This window comes from Sapajus apella, unplaced genomic scaffold (assembly GCF_009761245.1).
Source record: "Sapajus apella isolate SASKATOON/1434 unplaced genomic scaffold, GSC_monkey_1.0 scaffold47, whole genome shotgun sequence".
NCBI lineage: Eukaryota > Metazoa > Chordata > Mammalia > Primates > Cebidae > Sapajus > Sapajus apella.
In genome coordinates, this window is record NW_022436987.1 from 11315989 (window position 1) to 11339466 (window position 23478).

The 23478-nt window shown below is 35.1% G+C and overlaps 1 protein-coding gene and 1 long non-coding RNA gene across 25 annotated transcripts in view; both read right to left on the minus strand.

The window, feature by feature from the left end:
• Positions 1–23478, minus strand: part of SOX6 (SRY-box transcription factor 6) — a 655463-nt gene that overhangs the window by 181591 nt on the left and 450394 nt on the right. The gene's annotated exons all lie outside the window — the stretch shown is intronic.
• Positions 1105–21917, minus strand: LOC116525263. The gene is made up of 3 exons (XR_004257643.1): positions 21879–21917; positions 3019–3021; positions 1105–2765 (listed from the first exon to the last, which is right to left on the minus strand). It is a non-coding gene; the product is annotated as an uncharacterized LOC116525263 (long non-coding RNA).

A 23478-nucleotide genomic window follows, 5' to 3' on the forward strand; every position in this document is an offset into this window, starting at 1 on the left:
AGTTGTGAACCTGGTAAATTTCCGGTTTTAAGACTATCACTGTTTCTTTTCTGTAGGTGGTCCTTGAATTACCCTCTTTGCTTAACTGTGGAGTGTGGGTCAGGCTGACTGTTAGAAAAAAAAAAAAAGCTTTATTTTTCTTTTGAAATTATTTCCCAGGCCATTCTGTTTCTATATTCAAATTCCCAACTTGGCAAATGAATCCGAAAGATACATATGCTCTGAAAGATATATCACATCGTGTTTAGGATCCAGGGCTCTAGATTCTCATAGAAAGAGTCAGTAGAGTGTAGCGGTTAAGAGCACAAATCCTAGAGCCAGACTAAGTTTGAATCCCAAGTCTTCCACTTATTAACTGTATGACCCTGGTCAAATCATTTAACCTCTCCATGCTTCACTTTTGTGATTTATAAATGGGAAAAATATTACCTATCTCATAGGGCTATTATAAGTATTCAATGGACTGGGGTATCTAGAGCCTTAGAATAGTGTCTAACATACAGTAAACACTATGTAAGTGTTTGCTGCTGTTAATTAGATTAGAATCTTGGCTAGGCTACTTATTGTGATGTCTTAAACAAGTTGTTTAACCTCTCTTAAGCCTCCAGTTTCTCAACGTCAAACAGAATAACTGTGTCAATTGAGCAATACAACATAAGATCTTCATTACAGTACCTAGTACATAGTGAAACATTAGCTATTATGTTAACACATACTTAGTGGCAGTCTAGTGTATCTATCTTCCTTTTCCACAACATGCTTCTATTACAGGTGAACTAGTTCCAAAATCTCTATAGCTTTCCCACTCCATCAAATGCACAGTCTTTATTCTAACCAGTTTCCGAATTAATTTCCCTATTCGCTAATAAAACCTCCTCCACCACAGAAGGACATATTTTCGTAGGCTACACACTCCAAGCTCGTTTTCACATCTTCACTTTAATATTCACTCTCATGTTGCCCTTCCCTTCTCCCTGAATATCCAAATCCAGTCTTTAAGACCAAAGACCAGTCTTTAAGGCCAAAGTTTAAGACCAGTCTTTAAGACCAAAGTTTCAGAAAATTCTGTAACATTCTTCCAATCTAGTATGTTTTTTGTTTCTCTGAGTTCTGTTGTGTAAAGAAGACAGTTCCAAAGATTTGGATTCAAATCCTATCTCTGTCACTATGAAACTGTGTGACCTAGAGCATGTCACTTTGCCCCCTAGTCACAGTTCCCTCAAATATAGAATGATTGGGTTTAAATAGATGATTTCTAAAAGCCCTATCATTACATCATTCTGAGACCTATTGCACTCATATTCACAGTGCAATGCTTATTATAGATGCTTAATAAATATCTTGTGCTTAAACCTTCCAGAGCAGAACATATATGGAGCTGTCTATGGGTCCTTTTCTCACTGCCTTTCCTTCTCAATCTCTATCACATGTTCCCATTCTTCTATTATCCCACCCTTTAAATGTTAGCATTTCCAAATATTGTACTCTCTACCCTCTTGTCACTCTCTATATTTCTAGGTAAACTCCTTACTATCCATCTGATAATGATCCCTAAATCTATATTTCTAACTCAGATCCCATTTCCAAGTTTCACACCTATGTGACCAACATCTAATAGACATATCTACCTGGAAAATGCAGCATGTCAAAAATAAAACCCTTCATCTCACCCAGACCTTCAAACCTGATCATCATCCTGTACTTACATGATCTGTCCCCCAATACCTCTCTGATCTCACCACATACCACTTTTCCCCTTGCTCTGTCTACTCCATCTTTACCGGCCTCTTGGTTGCCCCTAAAACATGTCACAAGCACACTTCCACTTCACATACTTTGCAATTATGTTCTTTCTCCCTGGAATACTTTTTTAACCCTAATATCCATGTCTCCTGCATTCAATTTATTCCAATAATTTCCTCAAAAGGAGGCCTCTCTGAGTTCTATAAATGTGTAACACTCATCACTGTATATTCTTATTTATCCTTAACCTATTTTTCTTCATAGAATTTATCACTACACGATATTATCTATTTGTTTACAGTCTCTATCTTCCCAAAGTTTGTCCATTTTGTTCCTTAGTGTATTATCACTGCCCAGCACATAGTATGTGCCTGATAAATATTTGTGAGATTAAATACCTACCCTGTTGAACAGAGGTGTCAACTCTGTCCACCAATGCAGAAATGTGGGAGTTTGCTTAAATTTCTTCTTCCCTACATCCAATTAATCATGAATTCTATAGATTAATTTCCTCAACATCATGCAAATCCATCTCCTCATCTCTATTCCTACTTCTACTGCCTTAGCCCAGATCTGTCATTTCTTCCCTTTTGGATTACAATAGTAAATGTTCTCTTTGACTCTACTTTTAGTCTCCCCAAAACTATTCTCCACATTCTTGTCCGAGTGATCTTTCTGAAAGGCAAATGTCATCCCATTCTGTTGCTTATATGCTTTAAACTATTGCCCTTAATTTGTCATACAAGGTCCTATCTGGTGCATAGCTATACTCTAGCTTCATTTTGCTTCACTTGTGCACTTCATTCCAGCCTTAATGAGGAATGAATTTATATGTAGTTCCCTAACATGTGATGTTCTTCATCTCGATGAATTTTTGTTTAGACTCTTCTTTCTGCCTGGACACCTCTCATCCTGGTTCACATTCCTTCTCCTACTTCAAAATTCAGATTCATATCAAATGTCACTTCTTTGAGCAAGCCTTCCTCACTCCATCAGTTGGGATTAAATGTTCTTCCTCTGCACTTCCATGGCAGTCAGTGAATATATCTACCATAACAGAACATTATATTGCTGTCATTTACTAGACTCTGAGCTTCCACAGATAAGTAACTTGTCTTTCTTCTTTTATTCTTGGTTTCAGCATAGTACCCAAAAAGTAGTAGAAATTTAATAAGTAAAATGTATTCAATTTAAAAATTGAGTTAATCTCCATCCTGAAATTAAACACATCTCTTCATTCTTGGATACTTTCAATGCATCTAGTCACTATACCACTATCTCTTCTCAAATCCCCCCTTAGTTCCTTCCAATTTCTCTACCTTCTCAAAGCTAGTAGTTCCAAAAGCCATCATACTTTTTTGTGCATGTATTATGTTCTTGTGGCTTTCACAGAGTATGACTCCAAGATACGACTTATTCTCTTTTGTTCAAAATGAAACTGATGCCAAAATGCAACAAAGAAACAACAATTAGTAAATCTCATTAACAGATTTATTTTCCCACATCTCCCAAATGTCACCTTATCTTTATCTCAGTTGCAATTTATGTATAAATAATCACATGATAAATTTCCTATTCCTTCATATTATCGGTAATATGAATGATGACTAAATGTGTATGAATGTGTATGGAGAGGAAGCACCCAGGAAAAATGAAGAAACTATATGCAAGGCTTCCAGGAATAACGAAAGAGTTCCTCTTATCTGCTTGTGGCTTTCCTGGGTTGCTCTTTTAGGAATTCAGAAAAAAGACCTTGGTGAACATAATATGGAAATTGATGTAAAATTTTGTTCTATGTGAACTGGTTCATTATTAAGACTATGCACTTTTTCAATTTATATTTGCCAAAGTATTTCTCTACACACTAACTCTGATAATTCTTGCATTAGTCCTATGAGCTTGAAGTTACAGGTATGTGTGTGTCTGTGTATCTGTGTGTTTTGTTATCTTTTTACAGAAAAGTCTCACAAAGGTTAAATGATTCATACAAAATCACATGCCAAATACATGGCAGAGCCAGACTTTGAAACTATTATTTTTGTATTTTCCATCTACTTTCTTTGCAGGAGAAAGATAATGTACATACTCCCAATAAGCTCACTTTATACCTAAATCATATCTACCAATGATGCCACAGAAATAAACATTTTTAAGATAATACTTTCATCAAACTGTTTATTAGTGTTTCTGCTGTTAGTCAAAATTATCTAATATTAATTCCTTATCCAAAATCACTGAGTGTTCCTAGCTGTGACTAAGTCTTGTTCTCCTATCCCCTACTCTAATTCAGACACAAATTCATACTAGCATGAGAATGCTAAAGTTCAGTTCATTTGCAAATTCAAGACTTTAGGATAAATATTACTGTTGCTTATATTTCTTATCTTTTCTACCTACCTTATTTCTCAACATTTTCACACAACTTTCCAAAACTGTTATGTAAAAAAAATTGGAGTTTAGTTTCAAAAAATACTTTGTTTCCTCCTTTTAATTTTTTTATTTGGCCTTATAGCATCAGTAGGTAATTTGATAGAGAAATATTAGGTGATGTGAACTTGTGAACTAATAATAAAAATAAGGTAAAAAGACTTTTATGCAGTATTCTGAGTAATATAAAATCTAAAATGTATACCTACAGATTTTAGTAACCTAATAACTATGCACACAATTTTGGAATCTTTTAAATTTTTGACCAGGGGAATTTTGGGTTAAATTTAAAATGTAATAAAGTTTGTAACATATACATTTACTATTAAAATAGTCTCCATTCTATTGGCATTTATTGGCTTGCAGAACAATCAGACTTTTGATAAGTCTGTTTCTACCTATAAAAATCTACTTAATGTGACAGAATATTAGGTAAGTGAAACTTCATTATTACCAAATGTATGTAAACGGGCAGAATTTGAGGGACAAGCATTAAAACATGGAGAAAATTTCTAAAGCAGATTTTTTCATAACAGTTCTGCCATAGACAAAGTCATGGGGTGGGAAACTCCGAAAGGGTGCTAACATACCAGAAATGCAGGCCTCAGTGGTATTGGCAAGACCTGATAAAATTGCCTTAGTATAATACTAACATATTACGTTAATGTAATGTACAAGGCTGCTGAAGATTGGGTTCCCTAAAAGCAGACAGTGAGACTAGGTTTAAGGTACAAGACATTTAGTAGGGAATAACACTTGTAAACAGGAAAGAGAAGAAAACAAGATTGGGCAGAGGAAGAAGTTGAACTACAGTATTGGCTTAAGAACACTTCATCCAACTCAGCAGGAAGCCCTGGAGTAAGTGTCTAATTTCAAACATGAAAGGCCCAAACTTCACATTCATGTCCTTCACTCAAATGGGAGAACCCGGGAAGGATATGGCCTGGAGTTAAGCAGCTCTCTGCAGTTCAGGCAAACTACAGGAGCTGACAGATGGAAGCTATATGTTTTACAGTATTCCTGTGGCTGGGCAGCAAGTGTATCCTTGAAGATGTGTCAGGATAACACATGCCCATATCTACCATAATGACTTATCGTAAATACCAGTTTGTGGCATTATACTAAATGTGGTAAAATTACTTTACAGGGGTGGAAGCTAATGTGGTTTTTAACATAAAGGTAAAAAAATAATAATAATCCTTTATATTAAAGCAGAGTAGTCTACCAGCCTATCAAAGAACACAGAAAATACACTGTTTGAAAGAAATTCTGGATTGAGGATAAAAATTAATTTTAGAATCTTTCATTTTCTTAAACTAGAGTCTGTTCAGGCTTCTAAATTTTTCTTCCTTTCTGAAGTCTACAAAAGTAGCACAATGAGCCCAGGGGGCTAACTATTTCTGACCATGAATTATTTTAAAATATTTCTAAGTTACTAAAGAATTTTTTGGAACTGAGTTCTTTTTAAAATTCTTCAATTAATTCCAAATTCTCGACAAAATTACAAGTTTTAAACTCTTGATCCAAAACCAATGATACTAGTTAATTAAATAACATGCAGCCTCTTTAGAACAATAATCAATGATTCAAAGATTTGATTGCTTTTTAATGTTTCTGTACTTTAGCATACCCAGTTGCATAATGGTAAACCAGCTTTCAAAAAAAAAAAAAAAAAGGTGATATGGAGCATTTGCCAGTTTCCATTATGTAAATGGTTGACTTCAATCCAACATGGTTGATTTCAACCTTTCAACATGATGTCACTGGACAAGAAGTTAGGAAAAGATACACACAATTTGTTCTTGTGAGCCAGTGTGAGTTGGCTCCAGCACAACACTAGTATAACTATTTCTTTATTTTCTCTTTATTCTTGGATTGTGTGAGGACTATAACACTTAATATTTGACAATAAATCTGACGATATATGTGTATGTGTTTGTGTGTGTGTGTGTGTGTGTGTGTGTGTGTATAGTCTCATATATAAGAATTATTTCAGTAGCTAATAGGCTACTAATATTAGTTGTTCCCCCAATCCAAATATTATATCAAGTTTATTTAAAGTAATAATGGGAACTAAATTACAACAACAAAAATAACATCCAGTGCACATTATGAAAAGGACACAAAGAGTGAGATTCTGAAGAGACAAAGCAAGACAAAGGCAAAATAAAATATTGACATCCTTTATTAGCACCACAAAACTCCTGCTAAGACAAGAAGCTGCTCCTCATAAGTCAAGTCGGAGCTCTATCACGTAACACTCATGGTGTTAAGACTTCTCATTTTTCTTTTTTCTTCTGTCCTTTGACATACCTCAAACCTGGCACTTGGTAGTACATACTGAAAAAGTGAATTGCAGATATTTTCTTGTTCTCACTTGACCTTGCCTTAGTGTGTTTTTCTGCCATTCACTGTTCCAACATACAGTACTAGCGCCTGGCCAGGGGCTAAAGTTAAGGATATTTTATCTGACTCTGGTTGCTTATGGTCCTCACCCTCTTATCCCTTCCTGGAATTATGAAAGTAAATTAATAGATTCTTCTGTTTCTTCCTTGTCCTAAATCTAATGCAAGGATTCTGTGCAATTATAAGTAAGAGCTTTCAAGTCTTTCAATTTTTACATACAACTGTAATAATTGTTCTTTGCTTGGAAAAATCATAACTTTAAGTTTATAATGACGGATAGCATCATGTAAGGTGCCAGCTCCCCATTTACCTTCCATCATCATTGTATAAGCTTCTTGAGGCTTCATCAAAAGCCAAGCAGATGCCCAGTGCCTTGCTTTCCATACACACCATAAGCCTTTTCTTTATAAATTACTCAGTCTTGAGTATTTCTTTATATCCATGCAAGAATAGCCCAATATACCCCTTAAACAAATGATGGTCCATCTCTAACAGCTCTGGTTTTCTTAAATGTAAAATGAGTAGTTTGAACTGGGTCAGTGTTTTCCACACTTTGTGGTTGTGACCAATTGAAGGACAGAGTTGGCTTTTTAAAAATAGAATAGAATAGGAAAAATTTAAAAAGGGAAATGAAAAGAAGGAGAAAAAGGAAAGAGTATAAGGGTAGAACAAGATTAAAGAAAGAAGAGAAAAAAGAGAATAGAGTGAATAAAGATGAGAGAGAAAAGATAAGAAAGAATGAAAAAGAGTGGAAAAATAGTGTGAAAAAAGGAGAAGAAAAATAAAAGGCTCAGGTGAGAGCATGAAAAAAGAGGAGATAAGAGAAAACAAAAAAAATAGAAAAAAGATCTCATATAGAGAACATTACATGTTGTAAGGCAAGTCTCATTTAATGAATTTCTGTTCTGTCACATACATGTGTATGTATGTGCTATATGCATGTATTGGGTTGTGATGTGAAACGAACTTCTTACTGTGTGTTGGTCTGAAAAAAGTTGAAAGTCAGTGATCTAAGTTCTCAAGGTCACTTTCAGCCAAAATAGTTTAAGATCTTAAAGATTTTTATTACGCCTTTTATAAATGAAATTATTTAATTAAAGGGATAAATAAATGATATTTATAGAAAACAAACATGTGGAAAGGATCACAACTACTGACAGAATGTATAACCCTAACTTTTCAGAAGGTTAGGTAGCATTCATCAAAGAATGGTCTAAATCAGGCTTTCTCAGCCAATATCTCAGAAAAAAAAAAATTTGGAGGGGAAGAAAACTAACTCTTCCCACACATACTTTCCAAATCAAGTTTGAGGATGGAAAGTATCTCTCCCTTAAAGTAAAAAAACAAATCTTGCCAATAAATCTTGAGTAAAGTCCTAAGTTACAGGTTAATGCATTCTTCTGAGGCCTTGACACTACATGATTTTGGCTTCTAATCCTAACCCAAAAGGAATGGCAATCCAAGTAAGATAGCAACCTTCAGTATCTTCCTCTGTGGCTCCTGTGATCTGCAGTTCATCATGTGGTATGTATTTTGTCTTCTATGAAAAGTTGGGGCATTGACAGGTATATTTGTATTAACTACGGAACCCAGGGTTAATTCTATTTAAGGCCATTCATTTCTGAAAGAGACTGGTTGTAAGAAAAGTGTTGAGACTCTGGAAATTCTTTTTCCGTTTTTTTTTTTTTTTTTTTTTTTTTTTTTTTTGTCTCCCTCTGTCACCCAGTTTGGAGAGCAGTGGCATACTCACTGCAGCTTTAACCTCCTCCCAGGCTCAAGTGATCCCACCTCAGCCTACCCAGTAGCTGGGACTACAGGCATGTACCACCATGCCTGGCTAATTCTAATTCATTTTTGTAGAGATGGAGGTCCCACTATGTTGCCAAGGCTGGTCTCAAACTCCTGGACTCAAGCAATCTTCCTGCCTTTACTTTCCACAGTGCTAGGATTACAGAGGTGAGCCACCATACCCAGTCTAGAAATTCTTAAATAAATATTAACTATACCTCGATTAAAAGTGCTGTTCATGTTCAATTTAAAGAAAATAAATTGTGTGTAAAGTAGTGTCTTGCTTGTCTACCATTTTACTTTCCTCCATCATAGTCAGTGGACCTTCAGTATTTAACTGTTCAGTTTATAATCATTATTTTTGTGCTTTTTGTCAAGATGCTATGCAACTGCTCTGATTTTAAAATACATGGACATTTTGTCTCTCTGGCTCCTTTGAAAGTTCATAGAGAGGGCTGGGCACAGTGGGTCATGCCTATAATCCAGAACTTTGGGAGGCCAAGGTGGGCAGATCATGAGGTCAGGAGTTTGAGACCAGCCTGGCCAACCTAGCGAAACTCCGTCTCTACTAAAAATACATACATTACCCAGGCATGGTAGCGTGCTTCTGGGCATCTGTAATCCCAGCTACTCAGGAGGCTGAGGCAGGAGAATCCCTTTACCCAGGAGGCGGAGGTTGCAGTGAGCCGAGATCACACCACCGCACTCTAGCTTGGGCAACAGAGCGAGACTTCGTCTCGAAAAAAAAAAAAAGGAAGTTCATAGAGAGATAACAGTATATCTCATATTTCCTGTATTGATTGCCTTCATATAGCTAGCATTCAGTCTTGTTACACAGAGCAGATGTGCTGTGAAATTAACTGGTTCTTTTCTCTATATTGCTAACTGCAGCTTTTCCTATTGTTGGTTACTAAAATAACAAATAGTAAAGCAGTTCTTTAAAAATCTACTTTTAGATGAACGATTTTCAGTGTATTTTCTCAAGAGTTCCAGCAAGTGTTACTGCTCTACTTGATATTTGCAAGCCACAAATACTAACTTGCAAGCCACAAATACTACCACCATATTTAAGGTATATACCCTTGATGTTGATAAAGCTAAAATACTTAATCTATCATCAGTTAACAACGCTCATTAAAAATTTTACTAAATTAAAAAATCACTTCACTTAGTATGATTATTGCTCAAATGTCTCTCTTATTAAGCTGTGAGCTTCTTAAAGGCAGAGACATTATCTTTTTCACCTTGGTTTTTCTAGCTGAGTACTAAGGGACTTAAATGTTTAAAGAATTGAACTAAATCTACAACTCTCAAGATTTCTTATTTTAACATAACATACATAAGAATTACAGAAGTTAAAATGCTTTAAAAGATACCAGACAGTAAACTAAGGTTGTAAAAACTATATCCCTTATTATTCCTTTCTGAAGTTTCCCCAAGGAATTATACAGCATTACTGATTTCCAAAAACTATAGTAAAGTTCAATAATGCTAAATGAAGAATCCTAGGCCAGGCACAGTGGCTCACACCTGTAATCCCAGTACTTTGGGAGGCCAAGGCAGGAGGATCGCTTGAAGTCAGAAGTTCGAGATCGGCCAGGCCAACATGGTGAAACCTCGTCTCTACTAAAAATATAAAAATTAGCCAGGCATTATGGCATGCACCTGTAATCCCAGCTACTTGGGGGAGTGAGGCATGAGAATCAATTGAACCTGGGAGGTGGAGGTTGCAGTGAGCCAAGATCGTGCCACTGCACTGCAGTGTGGGTGACAAAGCAAGACTCTGTCTCAAAGAAAAAATAATAAATAAATAAATAAAATACATAGGATTTAAGGAGGTAATATTCATAAAGGACTTATAAAAGTCCCTAGTATATAATAAGTACTCAATATTAGCTATGTATTTAAGCCCTTCTTAGAAATACAACTTATTCACTAATATGGAGATAGAAATGAAGGACAATGAAACTGTAGTATAAACATATTCACAGTCCTATTTGCTCTTTCTAAGCATTTTGATTAATATCAGAGTCAACCCAAACAGGTATTAAAATGATGTTTTTAATGAAACAACTATGGACTGTTTATTTTACCCATATCACCAACTTTAATTAAGTAGGAATTTAACAGCTGATTTATCAGCAAACATCTCTGAATTGGATAGACTTTACTTCAGTCAGAAGATCAAGCCAACTCCTAAGTTTCTATTTAATTCATAGCATCATTAACTAAATACTTTAGTACAATTTGTTTCATACATGTGCTTCTGCAATATTTGCTTCATTAAGTGATGAACATATAACAGAAGAAAAAAATAACTTCGAATGTCTCCTTCTTTGTCCATTAAAATGGTTTAAAATTTTAACTATTCAATTCAACACATTTACTGAAAATCCCCCATGTGCAAAGCACCAAACTAAGCATGTTGGGAATACAAAAATGAATATGATCTCAGACTTCAGGTAGGCTATGATCTTGTAGGTGGAACAAAACATGGACAAACAGCTAAAATACAATACATGCAGTACGTGGCCCAAGGACTGTGGAAGCTCAGAAGAGAAAGAGATAACCTTGACTCTGTTAGGGGAAAGCAGTGGTGGTGATCAGTGTAGGCTTCATGGAACTAGGAAATAATGAAATTCTAGGCTTTAAAAAGGCAAAGATAAATGTGAGGAAAATGGGTATTCCAAGTGAAAAAAACATTATGACAACTGTTTCGGAGATGGGAAAGTACAAGTCATGTTCTGATAATTATACATAGACAAGTTTACTAACTAGCACAAAGCAAAGCTAGCCATTAGCTTTACTTAGAGTAGGAACCATGTTATGGAGGGCCATAAACACTAGGCTAAGAACCCTGTACTTTGAAAACTATGCATACATTGACACTCTCAAATGTACATTTTCAGTCCTCATCTCTCTCCTGAATTCCGGACATGTATGTCTTACTGCTTAACATCTCCAAATGGATCTCAAATAACTATTTCAACACCAAAGTTCAACACTAAGCTTTTGATATTCTCCCTCCAACTTCCAGACTCTTGCTCACTGTCGATATCTGTTCTTCTTACAGATTTTCCAGTGAATGGCAGAATCTCACTGCATGTCAACTCCATTTTTCTAGTTGCTTAGGTCAAAATCCTTGACTTTCCTCTCTCCCTTTCACTCTCGTTGGCTTTACTCTTACACTATATCTACAATTGACTTCTCATTATTTACCTGGTCCAAGTTACCAACACATTTTTTTTTTTTTTTGCCTAAAAAGCCTTCTCATGGCCTACCTCCTTCTACCCTTGCACCCTTCAATCTATTTGCAACACAGTAGCCAGAATGAGCCTGTCAAAACCCACCTCAGGTCACACCATTCTTTCCAATGGTCTCCCATCCCATTTGAAGACCGAAGTCCTTCCAACGATCTAAAAGACCCTCTCTGTGTTCTCATTTCCTACTCTTTTCTTTTTTGTTCACTCACCAAAATTACCCCTACTCCAGCCAGCCATAGGCCCCTCAAGCTCCTTAGCTAAAGCTAGCAAGCTCCCATCAGCTAGCATGCGCTGGGTCTTTTCTCAAATACTACCTTCTCCCTTAAGTACTTACCCACACACCCTATTTAAAATTGCAGTGCCTCTTTCCCACTACCTTTCCTTCTTCCCTGCTTTTTCTCCATAGCAGTTCTTGTAGGGTGCAGTAATTTTACTTATCTATTTAATGTCTGCCTCCCTACAATGGAATGTAAACTTAGCAAAGCAGGGATTTTTGTAGATTGCCACATCCTCAAAGACTAGAGGAGTATCAGAAACATAAGTGCTTAATGAAAGTTTGTCAAATTAAAATCATAGTCAATAGGATACCACTGGAGACATCCGAACAGAAGAGAAACACAATGAGAAGTGTACTTTAGGAAGAATACTCTGGAATAGACATATAAAGTGGAAATGGATAAACTAAAGTTGGGGAGACAACTTAAGACTGTTTCAGCAGTTTTGGCATGACATGATGATAACTTGAATCTAACATAAGAGGTATTTTGAGGTAAGTTAGACTAGAATTGGCAATCCTATAATGCATGAAGGAAAAACAGGTATCAGATATGATTTGGAGTGATATTGTTTATAAGAACAGGAAATAGAGGTAGGTTTATAAAGAAATTATATTGTTCATTTTGGATAACATCCTAAATAATAAAGGGAAAGCAAGTTGAACCTAATTAATTCATGTCACAAATAAGGGTCTTAGAATTTTTTGTGACTCTGATTTCTGAAGACCCTACTGTTTCTCATATTTGGATGCACTTCAAATCTGGAACAAATATGGCTTAGTCATTAGTTTAAGTAGTTTGGCACGTGTTCTTTCTACTAAAATATACTTTCTTATTGAAACCACAATATTTCTGGGTAGAAAGCAAGGATGCTAAGGAAAAGCACCTGGGAGGAAATGGCTTTCACTTTTTTCTTCACCAAGTCACACAGTCACCATTTCACATTCTAAGTAAAGATACCACCCCATTTCCTTCAGAGTTAGGTCATCATGGCTACACGCAAGGCTCAGACACTTTCAGAAGTTATTTATACTCTAGTAGAAATAGGCATGCAGGTGGAAATTATGGGTTTTTTTGCTACAACTGCTAATAGCATATGAAAGATCTGATTCATTCACGAAGACCACTTTGATAATGAGATGTAATCAAGTTACTGGTCAGCTGTCCATCATTACAAATAAAATCAACAATTTCTCTGCCTTTTCTGTCATGCCACACAGAGCTATCATGTACAGCAGAATATTGTTCCCATGAAATGAAAGTGTTGCATGTCTGACTTTGTGCCAAAATTCCATATTTGAGGATTTCCTAATTTTTCTATATTAAAAATTCAAAATGTACACTTGTAATATTTGGGGGATATTTAACAAAAGTATTGTGGATACTCTACAATTATGTCATTTATTTTATTTCAGAGGTCCATTTTTATTTTATTCTTAAATCATAGAAGTTTGGAGTTGGAATAGACCTTAATTTATAGAGAATGCTTTTCTGTAAACAATTCAAATAACTGGTACTTTCTGCTTTAAAACCATACAAAATAGATGAATCAGGAGATAATTATCATTCGTATTTAAGTAGTTCTATCCTTATAATATAATATGAAAGTTGCAGTACAAATACATTTAAATGTTTATAGATCATTACCTGCTAAAAAAGTTACTAAGCTTGAAAGGAAAAGTACAGAAATGTAAGATAAATGGCTAATGAGGACTATAATACAAGTTGAAAGGGAAAATGATCAAGTTTACAAAGCCTTTTTTTTAAAAATGTGAGTGATGAAAGTAGAGACATACCTGTAACCTCTTACAGATGGCCCCTTTAACAATATGGATTTTCTTCTAGAAATTGAAACAAAGAATCATAGCCAAAAACTCACAGAAAATGTTGAAATAAAGATTCCCTCCATATTTTAAGCAATTAATGTCTAAAGAAAGGATTCACAGTGTTGCCAAGGATGCTGCTTAGTAAACAGTTTAAATTTCTTCCACTTGAGACAGAAAAGATCCAAAGTATATTAGCCTCTCCCCCCTCCCCCGTTAGTGAATTAATATTCTATGATATACATGACCACTGCCGGTGGGGGCACCTCTTTTCAATGAACAGAGATCAGCAAATGGCTATTTCACAAAGATAAAAATATACCTTTGTAATTTTAATGTGTGTTTATGTCAAAAAAAAAGTGGTAGATTCATGTTAATAAACCTTCCTTAGGGAAAAAATAAAATAGTTGCTAAGCCATGGTGAGTAATTAGCCTTTTAGCATCCTCTTTCTTCAAGAATGCTCCCTCCCGTGTTGGTTCTTTTAAATAGCTCCAGTCCTGGCTGTCTTTGTTGGGCTTGGAAATTGTTCACATATGAGAGAAATTAAGCCCTCATTTAACAGAGACACATGCCTGTCAAGACCAGAGGAACAAAGACTAGTCCCTTGGGCCTGTTCAGCTCCCAGAGGCTGCCACTCATTCTGTTAGCACTGCTTACCCTTTACAGAATGTGTATAAAACCCAATAAATCATTTCATCTACTGTGCTTAATACATGAGAACTCTAACCAGTTTTCAAAGTGTTTTCTCTTTCTTACACAACGTCACAGCTACTTAGTTTAAAAAAAAAAAAAAAGATCTTCTATTGTTCCGTTTTCAGAATACAATGACTTTTTTAGTCAAAAAGGTAATGAGAATGTTCCCAAACAGTCAGCAGAAAAGAAGCAGTATCTTTTTAGATTTCTTGCCAGATACCTTTCCCACTTTTTATGGTTAATAATTAGAATACTCATTTTGTAAAGTAACAGTACATCTCTCAAATGCTTTTAAACCCAGCTTTGGAAGCTTTGGAAGCTGGCCCTGGCAAAACTGAAATAGTTAAGAACCAGAATGGAACAGGTTTGCTGTCCTCTTCAAATTCAATCCATTTTGCCCCTTTGGAACACAAGGACACATGTTCTCTCAAGGTGGAGATGAAAACTACCGTGTAATAGCCCTTTTAACTAGGCAAGTGAAATGGTCATCTTATAAACCCAACTAAAATACCTTTTGTGCATTCTCATTTCCAAAGAAAATACAGTGCTATTTTGAGAAAAGACCACATTATAATTTATGTACAAATCAACCCTATACTGTCCCCTGCCTCTATTTCCCACCTATTTCTCTCCTTAAGGAAAAACATGGAGGCTATGGGAAAAGATTAAAGACCACACTTTAAAAGCCCTCCAGTTTAGACATGCTCTTATCCAAAGTAGAGTAAGGAAGGGCTGTGGGGAAATGAACTGTCCATAATTACTAAAATAAATACTTCATTTAAAAGTAAAATGCTTGTTTAACCTGATTGTGTTGCATGTAAGGCAAATTTACCAAGGAGTTACTCTAGCAAAAATAATCTTCCCACAGAAACAATGGGAATTCCAGGGCTGACAGCTTCAATCCTCAAGATTCTGTGAACCCTCAAACTAATAAGAAGCTAGTAGCACAAGAAACTTCACCCTGCTCAGCAGGGGGAGAAAAAGCAGATCTGGATTTGATAAGTAAAACCAGATCTACCCAATGGTTATATGGTAAAACGCTGCAATTAATGGGGAACATAAACAGTCCAAGAAGCCAGCATTGTAGTAGTTTCTCCACAATTGGTTTCATTCATATCTAGTTAGATATTAATCAGATGCACAACTGGCACAAATGCTCTGTGCAAACACAGAGAACTGTGCACGTGTCTGAGAATAAAAAAATGAAATAGAGTGCATCAGACTCTTACATTCATATTTTTGTATCCCAAATGATTTACCATTTTTTAAATAATATCTTCTTTTTCATTTTAAACCACAAATCACATCCTGCAGGCCCTTAGCAAAGGCAGATGTCAGGATGTGGTAGTACAACAAAATAAATTAAATAACCCTTGAAAAAATAAAACAAAGTTTATTTATAAAAAATGACATTAAGGTGAACTGCCTAATAAGAACATGGATTTGCTTAAATAAAACATTATATGGTTCTGTTTTAGATTCATCCCTAAAGCCCTGAAAGATATTAGAATTTTAGTGAGTAATTACACTATTTACTACAAACAAAATGGGAGGAAATCAGAAAACCATATTAAGCTCTACTACACAACAGAAATGAAATTCTCATTTTTTAATCTTGCAGCCCAATAAATAAATTGTTGTCGGAAAATTTATTGGGACTAGAATTTAAAACTTAACAAGTTAGAAATGAAATGGCCAAAAGGATATCTATGTCAACATTATCCTTCAAGCAGGAGACCCAGTTCTAGAAAGCATAACTGAGAAGTCTCCCTTCACAGCTTAAGTGTTTTCAGACTGTCTGAACCCACCCCCACACTCAGCACCACCCCCACAGTTAGACAAAGTTCCAACTACTTAACACATCTTTTTTCAAATGAAAATGCAACACTTGGGGTGAAAACAAGAGAGACTAGGAAAAGGTGTTATGTGCTATATATGCCACTGACATAATACTTCAAAAGGATATGCAGTAATTTCCTGCAATTAATACCTTAGCAAAGCTATAAGGATTTGTTTCCAAAAATTATGATATTTTACTTGCAACACTAAAATTAAGCTTGTGTCACTCTTTCCACTATATAGCTCTAATGTCATGAGTTTGTCATTGGCTGCAGAAATGTGTTTGCTGTAGCCTGAAAGCCTGAAGGCATTTGCAGGCCCTCTTCCAAATATATTTTTCCAAAAATCACCCATAGCCATTATTTCATGGGCAAGCATTACAAGCCATCACAATACCCCACAAAGGAAACCTGAATTTGACCTCATCATTACAGACCCTTCAATGGTTTGAAATGGAAACATCCTCCTACGTGGACACAGCTTATGCTGTGGCCAAACTTGATGTTTGCCGTTGAGCTTCATAAGCAAGACTACCCCACTGCTCTCCTTTTTCTAAGGACCAGGGTCAATTCCTGTCAACTGAATCAGAGGTCAGAGTTGCAAGGAACTTCAGTGATAATCTTGACCAATAATCCTTGTTCTAAATATATGGAAAATGAAAAGGCAGAAAAGTCATTTGCTGAAGGACATCTAGATGCTAGCAGAACAAAGACTAGGCAGGCATAGACAGCCCAAGTTCAAGTCTAGGCTACTTTCTGCCAACTTATTGAATTATCTTTCTGTCATTGTTCTAATACTATTTTGTCTCCAACTTGGGGCTACAGACTTTACATAAGAGGGAGAAGAACAAGTGCTACTGAGAGTAGATCACTAATAATCTACATGCACCTTCTTTTTTCTGGGCTTGAAATTGTGGCCTCGCAGAGCCAAAGAGGGTGTATTAGTTTATGGAATTTATCGTGTTTCAGGAAAAGTGGTTGGGAGGATAAGAGTTAGAAACATGTATAGATATCAGTAAAATGGACTGAAAGCATTGACAAGATCTATGCCTGCATATTTTTTTTCAGCTATTTGGAGACAGATTTTTTTAATTATTATTATCTGAAAGCTCTATTTAAACAATCAGAAATCAAATATGGCAGTCAAGTCCTAAGATTTAATTATTATAGCCTATTCTAGGGGTGATCCCTGGTAAAAGTATAAATACTCAGTTCTCTTTAAAAGTAAAATAATAATGATAGGAACAATAATAATAAAGTTAATTATAAAAACAATACATTCTCTTTCAGTCCTTTTTTCAATGCCTATTTTTATGTAACTGAGATCACCGTGTATTTGCATTACTGTGTTCCAGGGTTTTTGTTTCAAACTAATATTATATTGTAAACATTAACCCAAACCATTAAAAATTATTTATAAACATTATTCTTTATCACTGCATGACAGCACATCACATGAACATGGTACAATAAATTTAATAATTTTCTTCATATTGAAAATCAGGGCTCTTTCAATGTACATTTAAAATTTTAACTGAGCACAATGGCTCATACCTATGATCTCAGCATGTTGGGAGGCTGAATAGGAGAATCACTTGATCCTAGCAGTTTAAGACCAGCCTAGGCAACGTGATACTCTGTTTTTAAAAGAAAGAAAGAAAGAAAGAAAGAAAGAAAGAAAGAAAGAAAGAAAAAAAGAAAGAGAGAGAGAGAGAGAGAGAGAGGAAGGAAGGAAGGAAGGAAGGAAGGAAGGAAGGAAGGAAGGAAGGGAGGGAAAGAAAGAGAAAGAAAGAGAGAAAGAGAAAGAGAAGAAAAGAAAAGAAAGAAAAAGAAAAAGAAAGAAAGAAAGAAAAGATTAAAAATTAACTGGGTGTGGTGGCATGCACCTTTAATCCTAGCTACTTGGGCGGCTGAGATAGGGAGATCTCTTAAGCCCCGAAGTTTGAGGCTGCAGTGAGTTATGATCACTGCACTCTAGCCTAGACTATCGATAGAGATCCTCTCTCTAAAGCAATAATTAAATAAAATAAATAATATAAAAATTTCAAATTTTTTCATATACAAAGCAATGTATGTTAGACATTTTCAAAAAACTAAAGAAAAAATGTCCGAGTAGTAAAATTATTTTTACTACTTTTCTTGCTTTAGTTTTTTAGTTTTTAAAAAGCTACTTTTTTAGTAATTTTTCTTTTCCAGTGGTTTCTAAAAAACCTTTTCTAGTAGTTTTTCTTTTCTAGTAGTTTCTTTAAAAAGAAAAAAAAGAACTTTTACAGTAGTTTTTAAGAAAAACTAAAAATCCAAAGTAAGTTAAGAGCCCAAATTCATTTTTCTATATTCTGGTTTCCATTCTTGCATTATAAATATTCCAACAATGAGCTGGAACTCTTCCAATGGTAAACCATATTTTGGCTCTATCATTGTGGATCTGATCTGGTCTACTTGATCTTCTAATACTATTCTCTGGCTAAAACCTAATGGTAAATGTTTTTAGTTGACTTTTGCCTGCCCCAGTGGGCTTTTGCATAGACAAAACTAACAGATCACTTAAAGGTGTCTCTGCTCCATCTTGCCATCAAACATTAAGATCTAGAAACCTGAGTCTGCACAAAGAGTAAGAGAGACAAAAGCTTGGAACTAGTTTTTCCTTTTCTCAAACAGTCATTACTCATCAATAAACAAGGTAATAGCTTTCTATTATGTGTAGTTTTCTTCTCTTCATCTGCTACCAAGCTCATTCTTCTATCACTATACCCAGACTGATTTTTTCAAAACCCAGCCTCCAGCTACTACATTGATTATCTTGGAGCTATCATAGCACTCATGGTTCTCAATGAAGTATAGTGAGGGACTGACAGCCACAGGATGAAAAAGAAAAGTCCTTTAAGACAAATACCTGAACCAACAGCTGGAGAGCCTTCCTCTCCTTAAAGTTTCAGGTTCACTTCATTCAGTTATACTAATTCTAAAGTGAACTCTATTTAATTAATTTTCTTCACATTAACAAGTGATTTCTGCCCCATCATCTAGAAACAGCAACTTGAGACTTACATCTTTTATTTTACAACATTACATAAGGAATTTTTTCCATTTTGGTAACTGGTTCCTGACTTCAGCACAACTTTTGAAAAGAGTCCAGGTAATTAGGTTATCAACTAAAATTGAAATAAGTTCTCAATATTTTTTCTATGTATAATACAACTAAAGACTATATAAGGAGGAGCCAATTAACGATATTGTTACATTTCAAGATAAGCCTGCCCTATTAAGAGTTCATTAGTTCATCCACCTTGTCAATATGTTCGAGCAGCAGCCAAGCCAGCAAAGCTGAGGGCCCTTTCCATTTACACTACACTCAGCCACTCCAGAAAACTCAACAGCAGACATTTTAAGAGAAAATCTTCCACTGAAATATACGAGTCAAAAGTTAAGAGTCCAGACTACAACCTGACTGAGAATGAACTCTACCCTAAATTCTGTGAATTCCTTAACTTTCATTGTTTGATATTACAACTTTAATATTTTCTTAAAGGATTGAGTGGTAGATAAAATTAATTCAGTCTCTTACAGAAGCTATTACACTTTTTGCATCATTTATTTGCTTTTATTTTGAACAAGTAAAAACACCTGACTCTAACATTAATAACTTTAAGTGGAAAGTTGCTATATGTGAATTAAAAATGGTTATGTCAGTGCATCCCTTCAGCATTTAAAAGATATTTTTCTGTGCTATATCAAGTGTCACATAGTATATCAATTTTTATTTCCCATCTCTCAAGTCTGGTATGCATACTGTTTAACTTCTTAAATTCTAAGTATAGACATAATTCAAAAAAGCAAGGCAAATGCTTGACATACAAGGAGATGGCATACATAAGATTTATATGAACAACTTTATTTTCAACAAGAAGGACTTTTGCATTTTGTGCAGCTACATCACATAACTTCAACTGTGTTTAAAAAGCTATAAAATAAATTGGAAAGGTTCATTTACCATCCTTCTAACTTCACAAGCACTACAGATATAATAGCAAAGCCCATTTTAGTCTGAGAGGTGAGAATTTGACCCTGTTTTTTGAAAATAAAATGCTATGCTCTCTTTTTTACAGTCTCCAAGTTGCTATAATACTTGGTCAGCCATTTCTGAGTGCCTGACAACCCTTACTCTCCACTCACTGACAATTGAAAAGCTGTCATTTGACAGCCAGAGAAAATTGTTGCTCTTTCTTTTCCTTTATACTATCATAGTAATAACAATTGATTATAATGCCTACACATTGATTATTCTATATTCACATCACTAATTTGTGGGTTTTAAATATGCATGTGTGTATAGATACAAACGTGTGTTTACATACACATATAGAATATGTACATGAAGTTTCTCCATTAGAAACTCTGAAATTATTCCTATACCTAGTCATACAAGAACAAAAACAACACTGATAGTGGTATATATTATGCATTAAGCAATTACTAGGGGTTTTATATAATAATATCAAAACTACTGTAAGATACTGTAATTATCTTTAGGAATTAGGAAATACAGGCTGAGAGACATTAAGTAACATGTCTCACAGCTAGTAAGTAACAAAATAGACCACAGCACTAACAGGTAGTGGAATTGTTATTTAAACCCTAATTTACTTGTCTCCAATACCTGTGCTGTTCTATAAAATTTTTAAATTACATACACTCTGAAATAACACATCTTATTCTCCACATCTATTGTTTATACGTAAAAATTTAGCTGAAAAGTACATTCAGAGTCATACATTTTTCATATATGTCAGGATGTAAGATTTTTTTCTATGTCACAAAGTTTCAAAAACACTTTTTAAAAAATGGATTGATGCATAAAAACCCTAGAAGAAAACCTAGGCAATACCATTTAGGACATAGGCATGGGCAAGTACTTCATGACTAAAACACCAAAAGCAATGACAACAAAAGACAACATAGACAAGTGTGATCTAATTAAACTAAAGAGCTTCTGCACAGCAAAATAAACTATCATCAGAGGGAACAGGCAGCCTACAGAATGGGAAAAAATTTTTGCAATCTATCCATCTGACAAAGTGCTAATATCCAGAACCTACAAGGAACTTAAACAAACTTACAAGAAAAAAAACCCCATCAAAAAGTGAGCAAAGGATATGAACAGACACTTCTCAAATGAAGACATTTCAGCAGCCAACGAACACATGAAAAAAAGCTCATCATCATTGGTCATTAGAGAAATGCAAATCAAAACCACAATGAGATAACATCTCACACCAGTTAGAATGGCAACCACTAAAAAGTCAGGAAACGACAGATGCTGGAAAGGATGTGGAGAAATAGGAATGCTTTTACACCATTGGTGAGAGTGTAAATTAATTCAACCATTGTGGAAGACAGTGTGGCAATTCCTCAAGGATCTAGAACCAGAAATACCATTTGGCCCAGCAATCCCATTACTGGGTATATACCCAAAGAGTTATAAATCATTCTACTATAAAGACACAAGCACATGTATGTTTATTGCAGCACTGTTCACAATAGCAAAGACTTGGAACCAACCCAAATGCCCATCAATGACAGACTTGATAAAGAAAATGTGGCACATATACGCCATGGAATACTATGCAGCCATAAAAAAGGAAGGTTTCATGTCTTTTGCAGGGACATGGATGAATCTGGAAACCATCATTTTCAGCAAACGAACACAAGAACAGAAAACCAAACACCACATATTCTCACTCATAAGTGAGAATTGAACAATGAGAACACATGGACACAGGGAGGGGAATATCATACACCAGGGCCTATTGGAGAGTGGAGGGCTAGGGGTGGGACAGAATTAGTAAGAAATACCTAATGTAGACGACGGGTTGATGGGTGCAGCAAACCACCATGGCACGTGTATACCTATGTAACAAACCTGCATGTTCTGCACATGTATCCCAGAGCTTAAAGTATAATAAAAGAAAAAATGGGTTGACGTTTGTGTTAAAATTTATTCTGCTAAGAAAGTTAAAAGCCAAATGGCATCTGATAATTTATTTTCTAACTTTTTTTGTCTTATTTTTTAAGACCATGCTTCATTTCTTTTTCATGCACCTTTTCCTAAAAACACAGACCTGCTGATATCAATACATTTTTAGCTTGTCAGTATACTCATATGCAAATAAAAATCAAGTTATTAGAAAAATTATCTAAATTTATTTAAATTGTTTAAACCCTGGTCCATTAAAAGCTTCCTAGCTAGTAAGTAAAACAGCTGTAACCAAAATGAAAAGTATATTTTAACCCATCATGAATTATTTAAACTATGTTCCAACCCTCAGGATGGATGGATGGATGAGAGAGAGAGAGAGACAAAGAGAGAGAGAGAGAGAGAGAGAGAGAGAGAGAGAGAGAGAATGATTCAACCTAAATGTAGTTATAAGAAAATTTATTAACATTAAAGATGACTGACCCTCGGTATAGTGACATCACTTTAAAGCCCTCAGAAAGTAGTATAATTAACTATCTAAGAGGTTCATATGTAAATGCCAAAAGAGTCACCCAGCCATAAACACACTTCCCATTGCACTACAAAAATATTTCAATTATATTATTTTTATCTCTTGCCTTGTAGGTATAGACCCACAGTTGTACTAGTTCTAGGACAGGAAGAGTCTAGTGGCAAAATTTCTATTTTTTCTATTTAAGGATAAAGAGAATGTAATGAGATTTTAAGTGTTAGGTATTATTAGCCACATTTTATAAACTAGGAAATTGAAATGCAGTAAGATTTATTCAGGTCACAAAAAGGGCAAATGGAGAAAGGATCTGAAATACTAGAAACAGCACTCCAACAGGCATCAAGAAACGGGTTCCCCTTGTAGCTCTGACAATATTTGCTTTTTAAGGCTGGACAAGCCTCTGGTCTATACCTCAATTTTCTTATATCAATTAAAGAATTGGGACTGGATTAAGCAAGCCTAAAGTTTTTATATATTATAGATCAGCAAAATTTCAAAGACAAGCAGAAGTGGAGACTTACGTGTAGTTGGGAACTTTTTATTTTACCAAATAAAACTATTGTAAAACAAAGAAAGAAAGCACATACCACCTATTATAACCATTACTTCACAGAAAGGACATTTTAATTCCCCAAAAGGTAGAAAAACATAATCTCAAGGTTATTTCTAAGTATAGCTTATGATAAACTCACTATATTGTCTATTGTCTTCAACA